This window comes from Achroia grisella, unplaced genomic scaffold (genome assembly GCF_030625045.1).
Source record: "Achroia grisella isolate CSIRO2021 unplaced genomic scaffold, CSIRO_AGI_Agris_v1 utg642, whole genome shotgun sequence".
Classification (NCBI taxonomy): Eukaryota; Metazoa; Arthropoda; class Insecta; order Lepidoptera; family Pyralidae; genus Achroia; species Achroia grisella.
The window spans coordinates 3,436,475-3,463,383 of record NW_026712979.1 but is presented as its reverse complement, the minus strand read 5'-3'; the positions used below and the strand labels follow the sequence as shown (position 1 = coordinate 3,463,383).

The window sequence follows — 26,909 nt, the reverse complement described above, 5'->3', positions numbered from 1 at the left end:
GACAGCGGAATTTGCGCAGACTTTGGTTTCTTTAATGAATTTATTTAAATTAATTATGTTTTTTAATACCTTGCAAATGTTTTTGAACTTCACTAGGCGATATCGATATATTATTCTAGTTCTGACTCCATCGTCCGCAGGCAATTAAATTGATAAAATAGAGCATATTTATCTTAATCTTAAATGTTACCGTTGTGTTTAAGCTCTATGATGATCGGTTGACTTGTTAGAGCACCATAAAGTAACAGACAAAATAATGACGTCTCTAAATATTCATGATAAATTAGGATTATAAAATGTACATTTTTGTTAAAACATCCCCAGAGACTGACTAGGACTTTCAATTTACGGGTGCGTTCGCAAGTAATTAAATGAACGAATTTGAAAATTGTTGTCAATTAGATCGTCACAAAGCAAAAGACAAGAAAAATACATATATTTATGATAAATTAGGATTAGAATATATACATTTAAGTTAAAATATCCTTAGCTGGGACTTCCCATTCACGGGTCTTTACCTATATTCCCCAATGACGATTGTTCCCGCGACATTTGCCCCCAATTCATGTTCATAATTCTTAACACATGGATCCATTATTTTTTTATTCAAGTAAATATATGTAATAATATAGATTAGCAATCATATCTTACTAACTAAACTACAACTAAACTAAACTTATAAACGCGAAAGTTTGTGTATTTGGATGGGTGTTTGTTATTCTTTCACGTAAAAACTACTGATCGTATTTTAACTTTACAGTAATATAGCATATATATCGGAATAGCACATAGGCTAGAAATTATATACGGGTGAAACCGCGGGTACATCTAGTTATAAATATTAGGATATTTCGATCTGTATATAAGATCCAAACGCCCATGGGTACGCCAATCAATAACTTCAATTTAATAATGTATTACTTAATTATTAATTTTGTTTAAGGTGGTTTAAGTTAACACAGTTAATTTATATCAATGTACAAACGCAATTAATTTTAGTTCTTGGCTAAAAATATAAAAGATAAATGTAGACGAGGAATAAAATAAATTCCTTTTAATAGATACAAGTAAAAAATGTAATTACGTTGTTATGTTTATTTTCTTCGTGTCGTGATATTGATATAAGTAAAAGAAAGTAGATGTAATATTAATTTATAGTTAATTTGATATACACTTTATTATAATATTATATGAGATGGGCTCAGAGATCTAGCGGTTTAGCACGCCGCTTTATTCCCGATGGTCGCGGGTTCGATTCCTCATACGATGCAAACATTTGTATTCACCAGCATGATTATTTGTATTGTTTAGTATGTTATTATGTATGTATTTACAGAAAAAATGCATTTAAGTATTTATTTAAGTTATCTAGTACCCGTACCAGAAGCTTTTCTTAGCTTGGGATTAGATAACTCTGTGAGAATTGTATAAGATTATTTTTATTATTAAATTGGTTATCGATAAATATAATCATTTTTATAATATTACACCTGTCGAACTGTGCTCAAGACCGTCCCAATTAAAGCCCGTCAAAAAACACAAATCTTAATACCGAGTACTAGATTTACTTTAAACGACTAATTTAGACTATGTTCAAGAATAGTAGGGATTCCGTATAATTAATAAATACTAGTCCAAGTTATAATGAAATATTGAGGCTAACTTGAACATTCATACTAATATTATTAATGAGGAAATAAGCCTACCTGTTTACTCGTTAAGTTTTCATGGCTACGACTAAATGAATTTTAAAGATAGACGTAAATGTAAAGTTTTTCACGGAGATGGAGACAGTCTTTTAGATGAAAAATATATTTATATATAGGGGGTTGAAATATGGGTTGAAACATAATAAAGCAGACGAATTCGTTCAAAAATAAAAAATTGCGTTTTGGAAAAACACATTAAACTAAACATATTTAAATAAAGTTTCTGAAGCTTTATAAAAATATTTTGTTTGTAATCAATCAAGTAATACTGAAAAAACTATTAACTTATGAAGCACTTTGTTGTCAGTGAATAACGCAGATTGTTTACAGTAAAAAAAAAGCTAGTTGAACAATATATTATACTAGTACGAGACTCGGCACGGATCGCCAGTTAAATATAAATTACCACGCGGATAAAATTACAAGCAACAACAAAGCTGCTTTAATTTTCAGAAATAAAAAAAACTGTACACGTACACTAGATGCATTTCGCTTTGACGGCCCCAAAGGATTAGACGTGTGCAATAAAATCCGCCATGTTGCATGACTCGCGGTACGGCGCTCAAACTAATTATTGGTTGCTGTTTGGAAAATACATACTAGTATACTAGCGAGAGACAAATTTATTTGTGATCATCAATCATAATAAAACTCTTTATTAATTACTATACAATATATTTATTCTAGAAATTTCCATCTGTTTAAAATAACAATTATATAAGTGCAGCTTCTTAGTCTATCATTAGATGAAAGAAATTTTAGCGAAGTGATAGCATTTCTCAAGCTTAATACACTGTTCAAACACGATGACGATTTCTACATGATCGTTGTATGGACTGAATGTTATTTGATGCATTTGACAAACCAATTATGACTTCAAATCACATCTATCATTTGATAAACATATTTCAGAGAATCTTTTTATTTTTATCAAGGTATATTGTTGTTCTTTTTTAAATGTCTGATATATTTATCCATCGCACTTGTCAGCCAGTGCTGCTTGTAGGGACTGGTCTGCTCTAATCACTACAATTTAATCACTTAATCAATTGATTGTGTATTTAATATTTTGACTGTAACGAATAGTGCTAATTAATAGTTTGTATTCACATATTTTAACTTAAAAATGTAAAGTTACAATAATTATTTAGAAGAGCCACACGGAAGTTTCTTGCTCGTTCGTCATGTGATGTTTTCTTCTTAATTTATTCAGGTATTGAGTGATGATGATTCTTGTTATTTCTTATAGATGTTATAAGTTGGTATTCTTATATTATCGATTGAAGTAGCTTTTTTCGTGACGCGAAAATGACTGAATTGCATTGCAAATAAAAATTAAATCGTCAATGCTTCATATTTCTTGCATTCCATAATATTACAAATCTTTCCTCCTTCTTACATTTATTTATATTTACTCACTTTTCTATACGACTCAAAAATGAATATACTATCAAATTATGTCTATATTATCAAAAGGCAAGTAATATGTTTTTTTACTACGATGATAGCAAACAAGCATACGGCCCATCTGATGATACACTAAATATGCAAACGTGTTTAAAGTGAAAAAAATAAAGCATCAATTTTCCACTTGATCTTATTTACATATTTTAACTTGCGTCTTTGGGAATAGTTTTGAGTTTCGTAGATACTCTAACTGACTTTTGTATAGTATAAGTATAATTGGGCAATCTACAATATGGTACTCATTTAAAATACAAATCAGCTTCAAAAATTGTATAGGTACCTAGCCGAAACTTAATTAAGGATGGAGACTTCATTTCCGGACCTCTGTTGTTAAAGGCAGTGAAAAGCTCGGAACGAAATTATTCATATTCAAACACCCGCAAATCAAGGGGGAAATTGTGACCCACTGCACATTAGTACGCGGCTTGGTTAAAATTCATGACGAATTGAGTTTTTTTCTAATTACGGGTAGAAAGGTTATGAACGAACCAAAGTATAGATATAAGTATAGAGGGTTTCGATACATGATTCTGTCTTTATACACAAAATTACTGCAAATTTATAAGATATATTCCTATTTTTTTTTAATTAAAACTCATTACTTCAACAACTAATGAGTTTCATTAAAAAATAAAAGAATTAGTTACTCATTAGTTGTTTTACTAATGATTATTTTTCTAATTTTAAGAATCATTCTTGGTAATTATAAGTAAAGTTGGAAAAGTATTAATAAATAAAATACATTAATTGTCTATTCTAACTTGTCAGATGTAATTGCTTATATAGTTTGTTCTTACGGCATTTCATTGATAGCTACTAATTGTATTACTGCCTTTGGACAGTGTATCTCTTCAAATGTCTTACAGTATTGGTAATACAACCAAATGCCAACAGTTCACCTTTTCATAGATCGGCAGATGTATCTATTGATTCTGATAAATATCGAAATAAAATTTATGATATATCATTAGCACTTTTATAAAATTGCAAAGAAACTCAAGTAAAGATATAACCTAGTTGAAATGTTTAAAGCAGTAAATGTCTTTATTTGCCTTAAAATCAATCTATCATTTTATATTGAGACAATAGGTACATGAAAAGTATGATATTATAGATTGAATCCACTATCATCAACCAAATAGATATACAAAATATTTATTGGAAAAGATTTAAAAATTGATTTAAATTACTTAATTAACTATAATAATAATATTGACAAAAAGAATTGAAATCAGTTAATTATTTATATGATTTTTTCTGCTAGCTGATTCTTTTTAAGTCAATAAAGAAACTTAGCAGTTCTTATTCAGGTCCCTTCCAAAATTGTAATATCTAATGTCATACATTTTATAATCGGATATAAAAGTCCAAAAGTGTCTTTAAAATACTGCCAATCCTGGATTTTAGACATAAAACTGGTAATGAAACGGTTCGCGTATTTAGTATCAATACTTGTAAGATTTGTCTTCTTGTAGGCAAAATAAGACTAAGCATTTTAATGATTAGGTACAAACCGACTTCAAAGCGCCCACAATTCCCTTTTGAATTCAATCAATTAGCCCCGGCAAGAAATCAAAGGGATTTGATTAAAAACGTGCTATGTCGGAACTAATTTTTTGTGGCGAGGTGTACAAGCGGATAATTTCCCGGCGGTCGGTTATAATTTGTTCAAATTACATGGGACTCGGGGTGTAAATTATTCAGGCCGCGTCACTGGTGACGCGCTTTTCTCCGGCATCGGTATTCGTATGCCGACATGTCATATTTTATAGCATATTAGTTTATTTATTACTACTTTATTTATGTCATATAAAAATGTAGTTACGAGTTTTATCCTAATCAGAGGTATCGTCAATTAGCGATATCGTAACACTTAACAAGTACATATATATAGATATATTTCGTATAGTATATTTAAATGCCGTGTGGCGGGATTAACCTTTTTATTCAGCCGTCTCTCGGATTTTTTTTTTATTCCGGTGTTTACTTTATTCACCTAATAGTTAGTCAGGAATATAAATGAATACAGATTTTTTTTACCTGAACTCACTACGTCTGGAGGGGTAAGTTTGGTTAATACACTATGCTTTCGTACTATTTTGTAACTACAAAGCGTCACGCCCTAGTACTTACTACTTACTTACCCCGGCTTAGTGAGAATGTGAACACTAATCTAACGAACACAAAAAAGCTTCAAGCTTTTTTGTGTTCGTTAGATTAGTGTGTGTTATATTTCTAATGCTACAATGATAGAAATACTGATAACAAACCAAATTACATCAATTTGGTTCATTATCAGTAAGTTATAGTAGTGAGCTTGCGCCTGTTACGCTAGAATCCAATGTATCGACCGACTATGCATGTTGTCTGTTGAATACCTTTGAAATTAAGCCACGTGAGGTGAAATAAAAGTGGTACATATATATTTTATAGTAAGATAAATTAATAAGAAATCGGCACTATGAAAGTTGTAAGCTGTTTTAAAATTACATTATGACGAAATTCAAACGGAATAACTTCTACCTTATATGTATATATGTATATTGCTGTCTATGTCTGTCTATCTGTGTAACATAAGTACTGTCTATCTGAAGATATGAAAGCAAGAATAAAGGAGGCCGTGGGCGGAAGGAATATTATACGCACAAATTGTCAACACGTCAAAAATAACAACAGCTATACAAAAAAATACTTCAAAATTGCCCTCAAGCGCAACCCTTTGTCCCGAGCCCTTTCGTTTCCGGTGACTCGACAAAAATGTACACTATCCACGTCGCGGTGCAAAAAATGGGATACACAGCAATAGGTACAAACACCTATAGAAAGTGATATCTTTATAGGTGGCTTCCATATTTTGTAAAATGAATGGAATTTTAAAAAGGATCAATATTAACGTCTTCATAATATGATATATAGTACTTGTATAATAAAAAAAGAAAAAGCATTAAGTCTATATGCCTTTTTTAAAAAAGAAAAGAAGAAAAAAAGAATGATAAAGAACACCAAAATTATCGTTATTATTTACAGACATGTATATTGTATATTGCAGGATCTTACTGTTACAGTACACCTTCGTCACCAATACTAATATTATTGTAGAAAATTAAAAAGAAATCTATTTCAGATTGTACCGTATTGTATATTTTTGCGGCAAACAATATTTGAAACCACTCGAATTTCCTTGAATTTTGGCACAAAAATAAGCTCTAATGATGCCATGTACTGTACAGTGTGTTTGTGATTTTGTCTTTTATTAGGCTTATGGCATTTTCCATCCAGAAATCGAATAACATTGACAACGAGGCGTCCGTTCGTAATCGATCGACGCTCATCAATCACTCTTGTCGGCGCGTACTGTTCCCGGCAACGTTATGGACACTGCGCGTTTTATTCGTCGAATATTGTCCACCAGTATAAATCGATCATGCAGTAGTCTAAATATTTCTACTCCATATTATCCTCCATATCAAATACCCAATAATTTTGAAACAAGAAAACTTTTGAAATTTTTTTTAAATTAATTTAGATACTCATAGTTATTTTTAAGAAATATAAAGATTTTAGTAGGTATATTTTGTTTACCGCAGTCATTATACAAATATTTATAAATGCGCTGTCAAGTAGCGTAAATTGATTAGAGTCAAAATAATAAACTTGAGTCCCAGTGTTTAGAGGAGAAGGCAGGTACCTAGTAAGTAGAGTACCTAGTAGTAGAGAAGGCTAGTAGCTACAAGCAATCAATAAGTATGTATTTTTTTTCTTATAGATGATAATGGAAAAGTGTTACATATCTGCGGTAACAGTTTACGCTGACGGGGCACCAGTAAAAGTTGATAAGATGAGCATGAGGTTTGGTCAGTTAGTCCATCGTGGTAAATTCATCATGAATTTATCACGATGATTTCAGGGGGAACCACGTGGCAGTCAACCTGACTTGGTATATTGCTAGCAATGGGATTATTAGTTCATATTACATAGTAACAATTCCATTCCCCCATGTGTTAAATGTCCTTCCATATATTAAATTCACTATAGTAGATGTTAAAACAGTAGTAGCAAATCTGCTGTGAGCAGTATAATGCTCAAAGCCACAGGCGCCATCCTCAACCACCACTGGTCGACGTCAAACCTAGCGATGACGGCATCAGTCAATAGACCAGTGACAAGCACCGCTCATCACGCGACATATATGAACACCAATAAAAAGGGTGGATACTCCACCCCTATGTAATTCAAAAACGTTAAGTTGTTGCAATAAACGCTTCATGAGAAGAGGTCACAGTTTCATTTAATAACACTATTCCTTACCAAAAAACAAATTAACAGTAGATAAGATGTTCTACACCTACTTCCGTCATTTAATTTTCGGATAGTAATGTTGCTGTGTAGTACATATTTATGTTTTATTAAATTTTATATTATTAGATATTAAATTATAAAATTTTCTTTTATTTATAGAGTTTTGAACACAATGAAGCTACCGCTCTTTATTTTTAAACTACGCGTGACACATTAGTGATCCAATAGAAGCCGTTGAGTAATTAAATGTGCATTCGTGTCGCACACACCCGGATCTGATCCGGGAACATTAGTCACAGGTCAGAGACAGGCTAAAACCATTGCGAAATTGAAGTTATACCTAGCTTTGCCTTTGATTGGAAACGCAATGTTTCCATTTTTTTTTATGTAACAATACTGGCCCATATTACGACCTCGGTGGACTAGCATTTTAGCACATCGCCTTACTTCCGATGGTCGCGGGTTCGATTCCTCGAATGGCACAAATATTTGTATTCATGAGTATGATTGTTTGTATCGATCTAGTTGTTTCTTATTTATAATGTGTATATATTTACGAAAAAAAATGTATCTATGTATTTGTATCAGTTATTTAGTACCCATAACACAAGCTTTAGTTTAGATTAACTTGGGTCTAAACGGCGCTGTGTAAATTGTCCTGAAATTAATATTATTATTATTATATGGTATATACTATTTCAAATTTGTAGCGGTTATTATTTATACATACAATTAGGAAAATTCACCGATTGTTACAACGTTATTTTTGCAGTTATTGAGTTTCCGATGTTTCGGCAGTGTTTCGACTGCCATGATCGCGGGTAAACTAAAGAGCAGCGGGTAATCAAAACATTTTATGGGCAGACATATTCGTCTACCTTCACACGTATTAATTTTTAGCTATTGAAACTCGCTCGATAGTCATCTTGGCAAACTATACTCACAGTATCTTCACGTACAGTTATTACACTTTCTAATCACAATGTTTGTTTTTGTTTAATTAAGCCAATGACTGGATTACAAGCATTAGAGAACCTATAACCGACTTCTTGATTAAAATTAATAAAACGTGGTAAGATCCCGTAATTTTTCCTAATTGTACATATGATGGTAAGTAGCAACTGTCGGCATATACATATATAAAGAGCACCACAGACATCATATCGTAATTTAACGCCTGTGGTACCTTTCATGTATTACCTATTTTTTTTTTTTTTTTATATTTAAATACATTTTTCCACAGACATATTCGTCCGTGCCTTTTTTAATTTACTTTAATATTATTATATTTATTTAATTTCCATTTTTGTACAACTCCAGCCGAGATGTTACAATTTGCCTAACAGTGACACCGAGGCAGACCTTATCCGTCTGGCCCAGAACCACCGCTGGCCGGCCGGGTGAGTTGACAACATGCAGTGTCACCCATCTTTATTTGGAAGATTAGATTTATCAATATGCATATACAATTATATAAATCTTACACTACTACTAATTTCACAGTTTTCATTACATTGTGCAATGTAAGAATTCATAATGTAACAATACACATTATGAATTCTTACACTGCATATACAATTATATGAAATCTTATTCTAACACTATTTTCAAAGTTCACTATTTGTTATAGTCCAGGTTTTGTTTAATTATTGATTGTTTAATTTCACAGTTCACTTTTTGTCGTAATTCGGCAATTTTTTTTTTTTTTTTCCCTTTTTCACTTCCCTTTCCCCTTTTTTCTTTCTTTTTTTTTTTCCCTTCCTTCTCCTTTTTTTTCCTCTCCTTTTTATATTTTTTTTGTATTACCTATTCTATAACATGATATAAAGATACTATAGCTCCATATCCTGTTACTTCATATCTCACTACACTATTCAACCGAAACACACCTTACAAGAAAAGCTGATTGATAGCTGTAATAGGTGCGTACTTTGTACATAGTACACATTGACAAGCTATCACTGGCTCTATCGGTGAATAATGAAGGTATTTTTTAAAGTGCCTGCTTTGATAATGAATTAATATTTGACATCCCTATTATGATATTAGCATGTATAACTAAATCCTCTTTAAATATCAAAATGGTTGTTCTATTCGTATAAATATTATAGACTCCTTGCATTAGTGCTTAATAAAAATACACATAAAAATATTGTAAAAAGTAATTTATTTATTTATTACAATTAATTATTCATAAATAAACGTAACTACAAAGACATCACACACTTGTTTATTTTCCATCAAGTGATTTATAAAAATGCTTCTAAAAATATTGTAACATTAGTAATTTATTTCTAAGTTATAATTTATTATTACCTAGCTGTTCCCGCAGCTTCGTACGTGTGGAATTTAACTTTATTTTTCTAAAATACTCAGGCTATTTTAGCCTGAGTTAACCCTTATTACATCGGCTACCTACCAAAAAAGTCCCGTCAAAATCGGTCCATCCGTTTCAGAGATTAGCCGGAACAAACAGACAGACAAGACAATTGTAAAAGCTGGTATTTTGGTGTATGTACTGCATGTATTGAAATACGGTTATTTCAATATTGCTAACAATTTTATTATATGTATAGTTACCAGTTTACTTTCTATCAAGTATCCCCTAGAACGTCTTATGTGAAGAGCGAAAAACTTTGAGATGTCTTACTCTATAGCTGTGTTCGTCAAGCGTAAATTGCACTCAGTCGTTCTTTAAGTCCATCGTAAGGCTTCGGAGTGTCCTTTGCACTCGTCTCAAAAAAAATCCTCTCAAGACACAAAGGCCGGTACAAGATAACAATGTTAGACGACTACCTCTTTTTACACATAATTAACTCTATTCTGTTTCGGTAAAGTATATTATTCTGGTTCCTTTTATTAATTAATCTTTTTTATTAATTCGACTTTAAAGTTTTAACAATAAAGTTCATATCTCAATTTTATTTTCAGTAACGCAGTATATTATTTAGAGTGATTAATTTAATATAAGAAATTATAAGTTTCTACTTAAACTTACAATTTCACTTGAAATAAGGTACAATAATGTGGCTCTTCATTCTCTGTAGAAAAAATAAAAAGAATTGTTTATAACCCATAAAACAAATAGGGTGTTGTATGGTTTTAAGGAATTTCTTACAATCAACAAGATGTAAATTAATAGGTAATATTCGTTTATAAATTCTTATATCAGTAGATACAATTAATTTATATATTATTATACAATGAATCTATTTAGACAATCGTTATACCTATATTATTATTTTACAATACTCTAAAAGTCACGATACATATAGATAAATTGCAATAACTTGTAATTCAAATTATTTCGATTACAAAAATTTGACCATTTTATTTTGTTTTTTGTTACAGGTTTGTTTCGCAATGCACTACCCAATAGATCATAGTCGAATCAGTAAGTAAAATTGGTTATGTATATATTTATTATCTATGTTCAGAAATACTTTTAACTCACAGAGGCGACACGTTTCTATCAAAAATGTTAATATTTTCTACCGAAGCTATCCACTTGTCGTCGTCGGTGGTCTAGAGGTTTAGCACAGCGCCTTACCTACGATAGTCACGAGTTCGATTTCTCGTATGGTGCAAACATTTGTCTTCATGAGTATACTGATCTGGGTATTTCCCATTCATAAGAATGCATTTACAAAAATAAATATATTCAAGGATATCGCACAGTTGTTTAGTACCAACAACATAAACTATGCTTAGTTTGGGACATAGCGTTATGTAAAGTCCTGTGTTATTATTACTATTTAGATTCTAAAAACCTAAGACATCATTTACCGAACAGAGTAAATATATCTATTTATAAACGAAGTAAATCTTATTACATCTTATTTTATTTTTTAATTTTTATTAATAATGGGATTGCGCTTGGTCTTACCTCATTTGATGGTAAATGATGGCAAGACCTAAGATGTCGCGCTTACCCAGAAGATATCTATTCACCATAGACTTGAAGAATCCGGGGTTGTATTTCTCAGGGAACAAAAATTAAATTTTTAATAATATTATTAATATTAATTTAATAATTATCATCCTACATCACCATTATATTAATAACAGTGTGATTTCTTAAAATGAAATAGTCACTTCCAAGCTTACCGCTTTCAATCAAAGCCCTGCTGGTTAAGCGTTGCGGTGTGGTAGCATAAATTAACCTGTCACAGTATTCAGAAACTTGTTTTTATGAAGAAAAGGGGTTGTTGCAAAGTTTTCCAATGCATTATCAGTAATGTATTATCAATACTTAAATCACATAACTTATCTTTATTTTAGCATACGTTTTGGTTTCATTAACGGCTTTCGTAGTCTAGTGGTATAGGACACTGCTTTTCTTCCGATGGTTACGGGTTAGATTCCTCGCTCGGTACAAACATTTGTATCGGTCGATTTCTATGTATATTATATATGTAATTACAAAAAAAATAAGTATTTATATCAATTGTCCAGTACCTACCCATAATACAAGCTCTGCTTACCAGTTTATTGTGAAGGAATATTAAAAAAAAAAGTAGAACAAAAATAATATCTAAAAGGGAGTTTTGTGCATGCATTACGCGATATCTTCGTTTTTACTGAATTTATTTTGATAATAACTTTTCTAATTATTGTTATGAAGTCTAATAAGTAATCGTTTCTATTTTAAAAAACTGTATTTCTAATACTATTTAATAAAAGATGGTCTGTAATTTCAATAAACGTTTTTATTGATTCGTTCTTTAATATTATATGGAAACACTTGGCTATTATCAAAGATATAATTTTTCCAAGTCTGTTCTTCAATGTTATTCAATCAACCCTTAAAATGCGGGAATATAATGAGCAACGCATTCGATATCGAGTGGGTAGAAGGTAGCCACGCGGCGGGTGGCACACATCAAAGCGTCCCGTTGCCTAGCAACGCTTGCAACCGCCATTGCGTGTCAACTGTAACATGGCCAGATTAATTAAGCCTGCAGCTCGACACCTGGTCGCAAATACAATTGCCCCTCTGGTGTTCAAGAGGCATTGGATTGCGAGGGCGGCGGTATATCTATTTGAAATTGTTGGTTCATCTATAATAGTATTTCACAATAATCTCGTACAAATTAGGCGGCATGTACCTAACGATATCGGTGTCTTTGTATAGTTTTTAGCGTAGATATTCTAACATTTAATGATGATTTCATAGTAATATTATAAATGAGACTTGATAATGGATTATATCATGAGGACATACATAGGCTATCTTATATCCTAATAAAGTAAACGAAGTAGCGAATAATGACTAGTCTGTACTAATAATATAAAAAAAGTTTATAGTATTGTTTGTTTGTCTCATTATTATCGACATAATTTGTTATTGCTAAATCCCAATGACATTTGATTTGAAGATATATTGTATCAGGACATAATAGTGAGCAGTATGTTATACAATTATTTTAAGACTTTAATCCTGAGAGACAGCCAAAGACATTCGTTGAATGATAACATTGTGGGTAACGTAACCACAATACCATACTGACATCCCATTACAAGGCATGAAATTCAGGGCATATTTGCCTACTATGATCAGGGTGGTCATTTAAGTTTGTTGAGAATAGAGATCGGTCTCGAGTTTTGAAGTCTGATGTGAAGGACTTGTTCACTTTTTTCTTGTTCACCGTTTTTGTTTTCAACGGCAATCAAGATGGTATACCACGTGATGGTAAATTGTAATCGTTAAATATATGACAGGTAGCACCTACGTTATACATTCTGTGGCATTCATGAGTTACCACAAGGAAGAGCTCTACCTGTGTAGCATGTAATTTCACTGATTGCCCACAAAGACACAAAAACACCTTACAATGTAAGCGACGTAGTGGATGATAATTGAGACAAACGCAAATGACTTTGAGCAAAGTCATTCATTCATTTTACCCCGGAACATGGCCACTGCTGAACAAAGGCCTCCCCCAAATATCTCCACGACAAAATATATGAAAAAAATTAAAATATAAAATTTAATATTTTATTTGTCCACCTTACTTCAATATTTAAAATCGTTCGATTCCAAAACATAACTGGTAATACCTTACGGTATGATCGCATCAGCTTTGTATCACAAAGGGAAATACACGGCACACAGAGGGTTAACAAATAACACCCGCTCGCGACGACCATACGATCGGTCGCGTGATGTATTATTCATCGGCGCGTCGCATCGTTTCCACGACAACTGAGATCTGTGCCACCTGTCGTTGCGGCTAATGTACAGCGTGCAGTATAATATGTGACAGTGTGTTGTTATTAGTGGTATTTAACGTGAGAACCGACATAAACGGAGATTCCTGTTATTAACAAATGAATGGTCACAGACAAGTTCGTTTTAGGTTGACAATGCACGAACGACAATAATGACGCCTGGAGATCGAGGTCGTAGTAATATTTACACTCTAATCATATGGAGCTTATGGGGATCTATGTTGTATATCTAACTAGCATTCCTCCGCGGAGATGCATGAGTATTACAATAAATTTACACAAAATCTTCATAAATTACACAAAAAATTTTAAAAACAAATAACAGTTTTGATTGAAAAATGTATGTAATTATTTGATGTTGTTCAATAAATGTCATTTACATTATCTAATGACGAAAATCCATTCAGTAGTGTTTAAAGTTACGGTGACCGTACAGGCAGTCACGGCAAGGATTTTGTTATAATCTGTATAGATGGAGGCGTAGATGGAGATAATATATTATTATCGAATAGTGCGAATTGTTAAATTTTTAAATATGAAAGTCTATAACCGATAAATTGACAATAAATATTCTAGGATAACATATAGGTATCATAATTCAGGGAGAGAATACCATGGGCTAGTTTTAGCTAGTTAGCTAATGTAAAATAACAAAGTCCATATTTTTACCAAAATTAATCGCAACGTGTTTCCAGATAAACACTGGTTGTCTTTAAAAATATAAAGGACCTATCTATTTCATTATTTCAAACAATTTTAGAATTATGTACGTCATACATTGTTCTTATTCCTTAGATACAGGTATAAACTGAACCTTTGGTCCTTATTCCTAAAATTCCTAAAGCCCGTTAAACATTATATTTTTGAAGTTACGATAGGCATTTAGGTATCACGTAAAGAGAATTTCAAACTAGAGAAAATATGTAAAAAATTCTTTGCCAACAGGTAACAAAGAAAAATACTTGGATTATACACATTATAATGAATGTGAATATGAAATATACAGGGCTTGCCACGCCTACGGGACATGGAACGAAAGTGCCTTATTTAAATATTTAAGATAAGATATTTTACATAATAAAGACTACGGTTTATTTGAAAAATAAATCGTATAACAAAAATTCTTTAAAAGATTTCTGAGTTAACTCTCAGGTTAAGTCTTGCCGTTTAATTGCTAAGTAACCTATAAACTAGATATTTATAGTCATAATAATAAGTGAAACTGGACAATCCACATAGCGCCATCTTGTCCCAAGCTGAGCAGACCTGAGTTATGGTCATTAGACAACTGATACAACTGTTATATATATACCGACATTAGTTATATTATTTTATATGTAAATTGCCGTTCTAACTATACTTATGGTTTATAAGATTGTTAAGCCCTTGCGCCGTGACAGCGTAACAAACAAACTTACACTCCAATATATAATATTGGGATATCAAACATAGCATACTACTACCTCCGCAATTATATTATATAAACTGATGAACGAAGAGAATATTGACATTATAATATATTATTATATTAGAACAACAAAATTTCAAGTTTGCGAACGTTAATTTCTTGAATTTATCATAATAAATGTCTTGGTTCCTCCTATAAACCATTGTTACGTCGGAAACTTTTCAGACCACCCACATAAATACTTAAATATTTATATTTGTAAATATACCCATAATATACATGAAAATACCCAGACCAAAATAAACAATTATACTTATGAATACAAATGTTAGCACCGTGCGAGGATCGAACCCACGACTATCGGAAAGTAAGGCAGTAAGCTAAGCCGCTAGATCATCGATGTTAATCTTAGGCTGTTTATGAAAACTAACTAAGTAATTACCTGACGAATTAGATTTTGTCCAAAACTTGGTACATCTATGTTTGCCTCAGATAATTCTCAGACAAATCAGACAAAATTTAACATATTAATAATAAGTAAGGACATTAGTCCTCCTCTATCCTAAATTTTGTAATGATTTAATTAGTTAAGACGTTTAGGCGTGAAAGTGTAATGAACAAACTCAAGTTCTAAGTTATAATATTGGACAGGATTCCTTTTAATACATCATCGTAATATATTAAAAGTGCAGTATCTATAACCAAAGATAAGAATGCAAAGTTAGGGTTCATGTGTAGAAACAGAATGTAGTATTCTAATTTTGTAAGTTTAAAATAATTTCTTGGAAATCTGAGTATGAATATTCGACACTACCATCTTTTTTATTAGAAATATTTTTTTTAATCCAGATAGTTTTAATTATTGTTATAAATATATTCATAATATTATAAGCGATATGTTCTTATTTCAAATCATAAATGATATATAGTCGTAGATTATTAGTAATATGTCTTATTTTTTCATATTCAAAATATTTGAATCTCTTCTTTACAGGTACTGTTTTTAACCCTTCAAATACTGATTAACTTAAAAAAATCTATATTACATGAAATATTTTCTTCCCTTTCATCAAGATGTGACAGGAAGGGGGAAATATTCACCCCACCTCATTATAAATATTGCCGACGCGACATTGATCATTATGTAAAATTCGCTTTTATAATTGCACACACAGAACCCTTGATTAAAGCGGGCGACACGAGCAATTGTCGCGGCGTCAAGCGTTTGCCGAGTGACAGACAGTTTTGCAGCGTTCACTGTCATTTTGTCTACATTCACAAATGACTCTTATTAAACATCGTCACAAAGTTCAATTAGGTTTATAGATACTATGTTGATACTGGTTTTTGTAATGCATAAAACTTAAATTATATTTTATGGATGGCAATAAAAAACATAAATCTACGTAATCATTTATTCATTTAAAAGATATAAATGAATAACCCAGAACATATTATTTTCTCGTAAATATCTGAATACAATAAAGCAAAATCTCTGTTAGGATCTATATTTTTTTCTACTTGTTGTACTACTTCTAAACCACACAAATTTGTACGGTTTTTTGAAATCATTTAGACATGTATATGGGTACACATTTGTATATTATGTTCTCGTAAATTTCTGAATAAAATAAAACGAAGTCTTTGTTAGTGTCTGTTTATTTTTTGCTTATTATTCTACGTCCAAACCACGCATCGGACTTGTTACGGTTTTTTATCTACAAATCTACAATATGAAATGGAAGATATATTAGACATGAACGGTCTATGTTACGGTTTTTTTGAAAAATTATATAACATAAAATAATAATAATGTAGGTAATTCTTCAAAAAAACCATAACAAAGTCCGTTCAAAGGCAGATCAGTTAAACATGTTTTTACTGATGGTTAATATATGTGCTATACCCCAATATTGTATACATATATTATGTACTATATTACATTATCTCTCCCGTAAACTGCTAAGTACTTGTATAATAGACACATACATACTTAAGTTAATTTAAATTGAGATACTCTATATAATTGTTTATATTAATGGAAATTGTGAAAATTGAGTTACATCTACTTATGAACCTTATGAACGTTTGTTATATTAATAACTAGCTACTCTGCCCGGTTTCGCACGGATGTACATGTATTTTATATATAAACCTTCCTTTACAATCACTCTATCTATAAAAAAGTCCGTTGCGTAGTCTAATAAAGTCTAATAATAATCTTTGAAAGATTTAAGCATACATAGGGGCAGACAGCGACAGCGACTTTGTTTTATACTATGTAATTATGATAATTACAATTACCGAACACAAAATTAAAAACATTTCTTATTTTAATAAACCCGGAAAACAAAGTTGTTTACCATCAAATCTATTAGATATAAATATAGAGAATATAGTAATTTCTTTGTAGGCAAATACTAAAAGTGTGTCTTTATTTATAGACAAATACCTAAATGCTTATTCCTACCATAGTCCTTCAACTGATTTCTGTTTTTACCCAATAGTTAGATGGTAAAGAACTATCATTTAACCATTTGCTGTATGGTATTAAGGTCGCCAAATGTATAAATGTTTTGATAGTGCAATTAAGAAAATAAATAGAAGAATAAATAAATAAAAGAAGTTATACAGAGTTTGTAACTTCTGTTCATAAAGTACATAGTAGCATGTGTTGTATGGATTTTTAAAAATCGATAATGACGATGAAAGAGTCACTCAGCATAATCTCACAGTTTACTATAAACCACTGCACCATGAAGGATGTCATAAATGTAACACAAATTGTACTTTGTATATTATGTCAGGTTCATTCTTAGGGTTTTATCAACGGTTTCCGTAAGTACGAGTATTTTTTCATTCCGTATTTAATTAATTGTATTGTGAGCTAAAACATAAAGCAGAATGTTTGGAATAAGAAGGTATGTGTTTTGTACGATTATAAAATTTATAGTTCTATACCCGTATACACAAACCTTAACGCCAATAAACTGTAAATATTTTCTTTCCGACATGAATCACACTGATACCGGTGTTATATTTCATTCAGCTATGTTAATTTATCAGGACATGTTGTATATATTTCTACTATAAAACAATTTATATAAATTACAAAAAAAATATATATATTTATAAAAATCTGACCACATAAACGTTGTTATGCCATATAAAATAAATAGTTAGTGGTAGAGGAGTGAAAATTTTTAGTTGTGTCTATTTTTAATGCGAAATCATAAAATAATAAAAATTTTACAAAAAATAAAATGTTAGTAGCCGATTCTCAGACCTACTAAACATGCATATAAAATTTCATAAAAATCGTACAAGCCGTTTCGGAGGAGTATGATAACTGTCATTGTGACACAAGAATTTTATATCTATATATATATAAGATATAATAAATGCGAAGCTTTAATGAATAAATTATTAAATAAATAAATATTAATTGACTAATACAACAGTAAAAAGGCATTGTAAAAATATTAGAGCCAATGTGTTCAAATTCCAATGATATGAGTATTAAGTTGTATATACACAAAAATAGTGTTAAAATGGGAAACCTCCATGTTTTTCGCCGAAATAAACAACGTTATGTAATAACAGAATACTGAGAGTAGAAACCTTTGAGTAAAATAATCACACTGCCTGATATTTGTAAGGATGCCATAGATAAAATGTATACTGAACCCTTACATTTTCACTTAATAAGAATACCAATTCACGAGAAAGAACTTTAGAGTCTTCATATAATTGATTTCAATTTTAGACTTCGTTTGAAATCTGTATTTAATAATAGAAATTTTAAAGTGTTTGTCTGTCCGTTTGTTATCTTTTCACTACTTAAAGCCTAAACAGATCACAATGATTTGTTTGTAATAATTTGTATCACGAGGTCAAACATAGGTTATATATTTATTTATATTAAAGGAAATAAGAGTACGAACCTCTGGGAACAGCTGGTAGGCGAAACCTCATCAAAATTCCTTAAATGTTTTTGACATGTCGCTCATTTAAACAAACTGTCATAAAGATAATAATTCCAAGAAAAATCGTTTGAACAGATTGATATACAAATATTTATGTTTACCTCTGGAATTTAATTATAATAGATACAAGAAATATAAAATTATGTTACTGTTAAGCAAAATTTTTATTTTTAACGTCAAATATAAGTAACTTGGCCAACTACGGTTAAGGTCAAGCGGTTTAACACACCACCTCACTTCCGATGGTCGCGGGTTTGATTCTTTGCACAAACATTTGTATTCATAAGTATGATTGTTTGTATCAGTCTGGGTGTTTTGTAAGTAAGTATGTCTATGTATTTGTATCAGTTATACCCACAACACAAGCTTTAGCTAGCTTAACTTGAATTGTCCTGAGATTATTAATATATTATTATTGTTCTCTTAGTGTTGCCTATTTTACTTGTATTTCTTAATAAAGAATAAAATATTCGTCTTGCATATATATGTATGAGATAATTGTCTGTGTTGCCGAGTGTTTCTAAACTCGCCCTCTGTGGGTTATGTTTGATACTTAAAAATCATGTAAAATAATAAATCCGTACTTTGTAGAGCTTTTAACGCGATACATTGTAGACGCAACGTAAAGTTTTTTCAGATGTGCTTTCTATTTCTAGCACGGATAATATTTATACAGGCTATAATAAACAACTTGTGATCTTTGAGCCAAGATTTATTGCACTAAAAATAAATACAATCAAATAATGTAACTGACAGTATGAAAAATCAATGAAAATACCGCTCTTTCTTTTATATCTTAAAATATTATTGTATGTATTTGTAATACATAGTATATAAAATACGTTCATACTATTATAAATATGAAAATGTGTATGTTTGTTTGTTACTAGTTGACGGTTGCACGGATCTAAATGAAATTTGACGTGCAGATATTCCAAGGATAGAATTTTATCTAAAAAACGCAGTAAAATCACGGAAAATGAGTTATAAACAGTAGAGAGTTATAAATATAAAGTATAAACTAACGTGTCAAAGAACTTTGACGAGAAGATAAAATATATTATGTGGATGGACATAGAAAATCTAACTTCAAAACATATAATATACTTTTTTCACAACTTAAAATAATAATAGTCAAGAAAATAAACAATTCGACGATAAGGCAATTCATTTTTTGTAATAAAACTAAACACAATGAATGCCATATACGAAATAAAGCTACAACATGACGTAGCTAATACCAATTATCCGAAAGCTGGAACTAACGTTACGGAAAGCATCGTTATTCAATTAACTGATGCGAATTTAATAAAGTAATACGTTATACGTTACCTGTAGTACGCGAATTTATGTGATTATTTTAATAAACATCACTGGTTCAATAATTATCGAATTAATTATAATTTCATTTTCCATACTAATATTATAAAAATCAAAGTATGTCTGTAAGTCTGTCTATTCGTTAGCTTCTCAAGACTATGCAGATAAATGGATTTAATAAAGTTTGACGTAAAATTAGATTCTATCTTGATGGATATATGTTATTTTTTTAACAAATAAAGACAACAAAATATTATTTAACATTTAGTTAATTATAATTAATGTAGGTCAAATTGGTATTAATGTTTATACGTTATAGTATCATATATATTAATATATATTTTCGGTAAGGAGTTCTGAATTGCTGGTGTGTTTAATTTTAATTTATAGGCAGTTTGACAAATGAAAGGATTGTAAATAACTTTGTGCTATATAATATTATCTTATTTGTGATTTGTGTAACTTTTAGTAAAGTTTCTGTAAGGTTGTGTTTGAACGCAGTTATGTAGAGTCAATATGGTTATTATAGTATATTATATAATGCCGTAGCCATGGTTCATGTAATCATGTGATGATTTCCACATCGATTCAGATTATCTGAATTGGATAAGAATATGTAGATTATTAACTTAGATTATAAAACATTAAGTATCTATTATAGTATATACCAAATGCAACTTTCTAATATTATAAACGCAAAATCTACTGAACGACTAATATAGCTTATATATCAGAATAATACGTAGATACTATATATTTATATGAAATATAATGATAAATGTCAAGTAAGTGTGATGCAGACGAAGTTGTGTGGGTCAACTAGTTCAAATATATCTAATTTTACTTTTAATTTATATTTTTAATATGATGATGTTAATTGTTGTAAACTCAATATTATTTTATTTATCAGAAAGATGTGCACAAAGAACGTTAGTCCATGTATATTAGACGAGTGTATAACAATGTATATGAGAAAAGTCCTCTATTGATACACTTTACACTAATTTCATTTTCAAATTCTTTTATAGAATCATTTGTTAAATATTCATTACCTTAATATACCTGAACTAACAGCTTTCCCTTTCATAATGAACGCTCACTTAAAGGCTTAAACGAAAACAACCCACGCGCTGAAACAAAATAATCAATGTTACCAAAGAAATTATCACATTCGGTTTTAGAATCGAGGCAATTGATAAGAGAGATCACGGCACTCGAGATTTGTTTAACATGGCGAGGGGATGCGAAACAAAGAAATACTGGGGCGGGCGGGGGTTGGTTGGGCGGCAGAACGGCAGCGGCAGTGTTGCCGGAGCTTTCGGCGTGAGCGTACTCTGCCGCCCGCCCAGATCGCCATGCGTAACGTACTACGCGTTGTTACAGTGCAGTGTTGGTAATCATAAATTACCAATATTCTTATTGGTAATATTAGTTCTAGTGGTAATAGGTAATAAGATGGCCCGTTGCGATATTACTACGTTTCAACTACATTATTACAATGTGTAATTTCACTATGGCCGGCTTAGAGATTTTGAATGGTGAGTGCTGCTTCCTTAATTTGAGATTTGGTCGGCTTCCAGTATTGTTTAGGTAAATTGGTGGTTGTTATCTCTTATATTTTTGTAAGGTGAAAAGTAATGCGTTATGATAACAAGATGGTTCGCTGTATCCCTCATTTTAGACTTAATATTAGTCTTTCAAATTCTAATTTTCTTTAATTTTAATAAATTTTGACAGTTTTATATGTTTCTTAATGTGATATATTTTTAATCATGTCATTAGAATTTATTTAATATATCACCAATGGTTTATATACATATATGGTTAGATAATTGATGTTTTATTAATATAGTTCTATTTTTCATTATACAACAAACAAAATATTACAACAGTAAATAGCACAAAAAATACGTGTAAAGTAATAAATTATCTACATTCTTAACTGTTTATATATTTACAGATATTTAATAATATGTCCTTAAATGTTAGATAGATATAGAAAATAATTTTCTTTCTAATAAACAGTAAAAGAGAAAAGTTACGTTTGAATATTTATCAATACGTAATACAATAATGTCAAATAATTAACGGAAATCTGCGCGTGACACTTTTTGAATTCAATTATCCTACGTAATCCTATGTACCTAATTTTAATTAAACTCCGAAATTATGTTTATGTTTAGGATATTAATTCATACCATTACTTTTTACCATTAACATAAAAATATTTCAAATAGCCAGAAGTCCTTAGCTATAACAATGTTGTAAACACAAAAGATCGTCCACCTTTTGTATCTGTAACATTATTATGACTGAAGATTCTCAAAAATGAGTATCAATTATGTAGATATTAATGGAATTAGTTTTGACTTATTAACCCAATTATAGAATATAATATAATACAGAGTTAAATATATATATAAAGAATATATAAAAAATATGTCACTGATTATACAATAAAAAATTGTATGTTATTTGATGAGTGAAAACATCTTTACTGTTCCTACACAGAACAAAAACAATAATTACAGAAACTATAATAATATTCATACAAATATTAAAAAATAATCACAATAAGATACAGAGGCAACAATGGCAGCCTTATCGCTAGAACGTCAAGTTCAAGAGATAGATAAAAGTATTAAACTCGTAAAGGATCTGGTGTGAAGACAGCCAGAAGAAATAATTCCGAAAAGTAAAGTTTGACAATTTCTTTTGTTGTGCTTGAAAATAATAGTTATAAATCATTGTTACGTCTTCGTAACAGGTACCTACAAGTATTTCAATGGTCACGAATATATAATATCGTAAATATTACTTGTTACATTGTACCTACCACTTGATATTTCGAAATACTTACCACACCGAAGTAGATTTTCTGTTGTCACAAGATATTTACAAGACTACGTAGTATGCGCATGTTATTAGCTACTTTAATAAAATATTTATTTGCTTGTAAACACGTATATGTGAACATCAATCTTGAGAGTTGGCAATGTACTAAGCTACTAAACCGAATTCTTCAGTATTTCAGAGTTATAATAATATTTAATACTTACGCCTATAAACATGAAAGTGAGTTTATTTGTTTGTTTGTCACCTCTTGGCATGTCACTGACTCAGACAATAGTGATGAAATTTGGCATACACGTAGCATTTTTAATGGAGAAAGTCATGGCCTACGTATTGGGTTATATATGTAATACTTCTCACTATAATTACGTCTCTACGCTTATTTTCGGAAAATGAAAGGTTTATTTTATTTAGATTATCCTTCCTTTTATTTAATAGGGATAAATGATCATGTAAGAGTAAGTTTCTTTGTTTGTAAATTTTAGGCTTTAATGACTAAACCAAAATAAATTCATAGATAAGCAGTATTGGTGTTGGAGGACATGCAATTTTGTTTGCATCTCGTTACATTATTAAGGTAAGAAAAAGGAAGAAAGAAAAATAAAATTCATCACTGAATTTCCGAATTGATAGCGTTTATTTCTATGTTGTTTTCATTCAATTTTTAATTAGTTTATTAGCATACAACGTTATAATTTATTTTTCTCATTGCTTTCTTGATTTAATTATATTAGAAATATACCGCATGCATTCTTATGTGAATACTATGACTATCAAATGACAATTGTAAGTAGCTTTGACGTGGTCTGGTATTTTGAGTAGTCATGCTCACTAAAATGTCCAGACTTGTGGCGGCGTAGTGGGCCGGGTCTTTGGGCTCCCTAAAATATGGTTGAGCGCAGTGATAGCAGGCTCATCCGTCATACTAGTGAACGGGTGCTGCTTGTAGGGACTGGTCTGCTCTAATCACTATGACTGATTTCCTCTTATTAATTGTTTAACCAGGTGGTTATATATTCAATATTTTTACTATTTGAGTATTTAATTGAATTAGTGATAATTGGTGGTTTGTATTCACACACTTAAACTTAAAAATGTAAAGTAATAATAAAATTATTTAAAAGAGCAACACGCAAGTTTCTTGCTCGTTCTTCCTGTGATGAGACAGCTTTCCGAATGAGCGGTAGATTAAAAAAATGTAATAACTATTCAAAAGTGCTTCAATGTAAGTTTATTTGAATAAATGATTTTCTATTCTATTCTATTCAAAATCATGTTGTTTTGTCTACAAAATATACGTAATTTTATGCTTAGAATAAGAAGTATCCACTAAATAGACATATACTCTGTTTATGTTTGCCTTAGTATATAAACCGTTAATGCGAATCCTGAACTAAACATGCTACTGTTTTTGTTACCAATCTTCGTGAAGCTCAAGTGATCTTAATCAATCTTAAATGTAAACACTTAGATATGTTGCCGATACAAACATCCGCGTTCAATACGTCATTGCTACAGATCGGTATGTTTAACTAAACAACGTGTTTCTGGTTTTCATATTGTTCTGATAGCGTCATGGCCTAGTTAGTCTACGTTTTTCTAAGTCTACATCTTACGTTCCAAATTACACTAAAAAAAATTATCAGTATAAAATTTATACAAAGTCAACACAAAAAAAAACTTTGTGTCAACGTATTTATGTAACAATCTTCGGTAAAGGAGGATCGATAAAAATATAATTAGAGAGATCTCGTTGGATACAAATATACCCAACGAAATGTGGATCTGCCAAGGGTTGTATTTACCTTGATGTGGATAAATGACTATGCATCTGACTACCCCATACTAGATATTAGTCGTTATGATATATATTTGGTTGGTTGGTTTTGATTTATTAGGGAAACAACGGCCCACCTGATGGAAAATGCCAACCGTCACCTACCTAAAACAGCGCCATACCCATTACAAAATATATTGCGACTCCTTAATACCTCCCGTGCCTTTCTATTTCTGAGTACTAAGGGTATTGATATACAGTATCTCTGTAATATATCTGTAATTTAACTACCATATATCACCCTTCAAGCAATAATGCACTCAATTCATATGTAGGTAAGTATAAGATTCTACTGATTCTTATATTTATAATATTACATATACGTGAAATAAAAATGTGAAGCCAAGAACTTATTGTTCGTGTATTAATGTTCCACTTAAAACTGGTTGGAGGAATTAGTATGAAATATTTGTTAACATATAAGCTAAAAAGGCTGAGAACATTGCCTCTAACGGAATTATATAATTAATTAAAATATTTTCAATACACCACTTATTATTATTTATTTCATTAATAAAATAATAGACGGCGTTATAAAATGTTTTATTTATTGCGCATAACATATATATAAATAGGTCATGGTTACTGCGCTAGAGATAGGACGGCAACTTATTTGCTATTCAAATTTTATAATAAAAAAATATACCTACAAATAATGACTTTATCAGATCTTTGTAACATTTTACAATGTCTCTAATACAATCGTTATCATGTTGCTAATGTACCTGTACTATGTTGACTACATTGCAATACGTCGTTATATTTCATGAAGTTTATTGGCAGTAAATTGTGGTCACAGTTTTTAGAGTTTACCGTAGTACCATAATCCTAAAGATTAATATTCTGTTATAATTCTTTGTCAGAATGCAGTAAGTCATATAATCACAGAATATTATAATACGTCTTACGGCATTCTGAGATTTGTCACGCTTAAATGATAATAAGCAATAAATAAAAATAATAAATTGGAGAGACGACTATACAGAGAGATTAGATAGTACAGTTTCATTAATATTCGTTCGTTCGTATTAATAGAGTAATAAACTGCTAAATATCTTTATAAACATTCATATTTATTATACTTGACTAACGAATCCAGGAGATGTCATTGTGCCCGGAAAAGCAGTCACTTGTTTAGTCCAGTTGTGTTTCCAAACCATTTAGGAACCAATGCAAATACATAAAAAGTTTAATTCGTATCGGTAAAGTCGATAGAAATTAGATGACAATCATACCTAGGAAATAATTATAAATATCAAATCCGTATTATCGTCTTTCTCTCACGTTTATCGTAGTGCCCAGAAAGTTTCTTAGAATCAAAATTAATAGATGACAATAACCAGAATAGTTTATACAATGTTTGTTTAAATTTATCTTTCAAAGAGGCTACATCGAAAAGAACAACAAAAAATAATTACACCAGCATATTAAACAATTACGTGAAGTTGTAAAAAATATCTTTATTACACCGCCAGGAAAGTTAACAACCCATATAAGATATGTTGTTACAAAGTCTTGTTATGGATTGTAGCGTTGTAATTTAAAGAATGCTCGATTGCATTTGTACGTTATTTTAATTGATGTCTTATAAAAGTACTTTTTTGTATGCGTAATTGAATAAGGAGTAAGGTTTTATTACTATATAAATGGGTAAGGACAGGATTTTCTTTTCTCTTTCTCTGTATAAGCGAGAATACAATATCGAAATCATTTAGGACACCTTCTGTCGCTTATGCTCATGGACAAAATTTATCACTATATACCCACTAGTTTAGTTTCAAAGAATAGACCAGTGATCC

At 30.6% G+C, this 26,909-nt stretch overlaps 1 protein-coding gene across 7 annotated transcripts in view; it reads left to right on the top strand.

The window, feature by feature from the left end:
• Positions 1-26,909, top strand: part of LOC131849410 (CUGBP Elav-like family member 2) — a 409,465-nt gene that overhangs the window by 83,493 nt on the left and 299,063 nt on the right. For 2 of the 7 annotated variants that reach the window (XM_059199483.1, XM_059199480.1), the window contains exon 1: positions 21,737-21,958. The exons of 4 other annotated variants lie outside the window; for them this stretch is intronic. The gene's annotated coding sequence lies outside the window, so the exon portion shown is untranslated. Of the gene's footprint in view, positions 1-21,736; positions 21,959-26,909 lie in introns of those variants that run through there. One more of the 7 variants, XM_059199482.1, reaches the window with a different exon arrangement.